This window comes from Thermobia domestica, chromosome 1, assembly GCF_964235325.1.
Source record: "Thermobia domestica chromosome 1, izTheDome1.hap1.1, whole genome shotgun sequence".
NCBI classification, from domain to species: Eukaryota; Metazoa; Arthropoda; class Insecta; order Zygentoma; family Lepismatidae; genus Thermobia; species Thermobia domestica.
In genome coordinates, this window is record NC_137454.1 from 224,108,061 (window position 1) to 224,110,963 (window position 2,903).

Consider the following 2,903-nt stretch of genomic DNA (forward strand, 5'->3'; position numbering starts at 1 on the left):
TTCATTCATTACTCATCATCACCGTCTCCTTTAGCCTAACCGGCATAACCGTGGGACGTAAAACTCAAAGATTTCATTTTTTCTACGCAATATTAATAAAATAAAACTTGTGAAAAGTAGAGATTCACGAGATTTACTATCAAAACTTCAAACTTTATTCTTTCCTTCTTTACACAAATAAACTTCGATAACATTTCAATGTAATCAGTTTCATTCCATTTTGTATGATTCTACTTGTAACAGATTTCTATATTCAAATAACGGTATTGAAAGTATTTGATAATCGTTTTCAACGCTAAGTTTACGTTATCCCGTTATCCCTTGCCTTTTCATACGGATGCATCTACGTGTAGCATGAGATACATTTTGGAACTTCAGTACCAGCTTAATGTTACATATTTATCACTCTATAATACATTTTAGCTGATTATGAATTCTAGACTCGGAATACTGTCATATCTTTGATTGTCAATTCATTGCTTTTAAATTTAGCATACTATTTCAATTTTAAAATGTACTTATTATTATCATTATTATCGTGCTTTTCAATTTCAATTTAACATACAATGAGTTATGTAAAAAAAAAATATATGACAATTTTGCTGCTATCATAAATATTCAATTTCAATCTAAAAATATTAATAGTATTTTTGGACGTCAGGAATCTTTGACTTCAATAAAAATAGTATGTTATGATGATCGTGAAGTAGTATAAATGACTATTAATTTATATTAAAACGTGACATTTTTGAGATACAGTTTTATGTAAGGTATTCATGAAATTTCTAGTTATATTAGGCATTTTATCTAACCTTGAAAAAGTAAAGTGTGTCTTCCACAACTATGTAAATAAAACATAATAAATAACAACTTACAATATAAAATGTTGTTGATAATTAAAATTAAGTAACACCAATAGCATTTTTTAATCTTGGTAGCTAAATTCAAATATATATGCTTTTTGTAATAATTGTCGTAAAAAATAAAAAATTGAGTGACGTATCGCTTAAAATCTTCATGATTTTGCGAATACTTAATGTGTTTCTTGCATATATATATATATATATATATATATATATATATATATATATATATATATATATATATATATATATATACGAGGTAGCTTTAGAGAGCTCGTGATACAAGTATATTTTCACAAATACAGTACAAGAGTTAATCTATATTTCATTCAAAGTTGGAACTACAAAACTTGCAAACGATCAGTAATTTGTTGAAAATATTCAATTAATCTTTTCTGGAAACCTCATCTAGCTACTTTTTCGCTTTAGCAATAACAGATTCACAGAGTTGCCCCTTTAATCAATTGTTATCGATAATTTCAGAGTATTTGATAGAATTTATATAGTTTTAGTGCAATCACATAGGGAATAGATTTTTCTTAAAGTTGCAGAAAACTGTGCTTAAATTTATACGTTTATTTTCCATTAGTTATGTTCAAACGAGAGTGTGTGTAGATGAAATTAAACATGCTGCTAAACTCGTTATATTTGATTTCTTGCTCTCACTATTATTTAATATATCGGTTTTACAAACCTCATTTACAGCGTGTTTCCAAGAGATGAACAAATTTTAACTCCGATCATGTCGCTGACATGTTGCTATGATTAGAAGAAAAGAAGAAAATAAAATTATCTTCATTTTGGAAACAAATTTAACTATAAGAATTATTTAAAAAATATATGTATATTTCAAATAGTATGTAATTATTTTGAACTTTTTAAAGCCACCTCGTAACTTATAACTTACTTATATTTACTTATATTTACTTACTTATATTTCATTTATTATGAAATAATGATAATATTGCATTTAGTAACATTATAAATAAACTATACTTTTAAATAATAAATGTTATTTAGGATGTGGGATTTATAATACCATATAACGCTTAGATTTTTTATTTGTTTCCACTACATTCACAATTTCTTCTAATACGTAAAATTTAGTAGTAAGATATTACGGTAGAAATTCATTCGTTAGGCGAATAATTGATAGAATATTCCTTATCGGAAAGAAATTACTACCACGTTGAGTTTCTTTACTCCTATAATCTATTAGTTGCTTTCGTTATTACGTTTTTTTGGAAGGAGAAGCGATATAATTATAACAAAGGATGCAAAACCAGCAAGTCATTAATCTCTGTGTTACATGAAAATAATAATGTGATGTGTGGTCTCATTGATGTGCAAAAGATTCCATCAAGGTTTAAAATTAACGGTTATCCAGATCGTGGCAACTAGCAAAATTACTAAAATGTTAATAATTGTACAGGGAAATTAGAATTAATACAACATTATTTATTTTCCTTCATTGTAAACTTTTTTTTTTGAAAACTACATCAAACGACTAGGAAGCATGTCATTCCATCGATATTAAAATATTGCGATGTGTAAAACGAAAAGTATGCGTGGTGTTTGAGTAAACAATAATTGGTAATTACTAATAATATTGATTATTATCCTAACGTCTATCATTATCATTGTAATACAAAGTGTATTCTTAATATTACATTGGTATGTTTTTCATCGATGTACTCCCAGTTGTTTATTATAATTTTAACGAAAAATATTGCTGTAATATTGAGAAATTTATTTTGAATGCAAGATAAGTTAAAATTTATACTACCTTTTGTTTTCAATGAGGATCAACAGATCATGTGAGTGATTATATCCTGTATATATTTGTACTTTCTAAATAATTCCACCATTACAAATAATATGTTCTCTTCCATTGTGCTTCACTTCGTATAATAATATCAATATTACTAAAGTATAAATTTATTAATATTAGATATGTTATCGACATCTCTTCTTATATGTAAGTTTCAAGTGTTATACTCTGTATAAAATTACTAAATTCTTATCTAATCGCCACTGCTC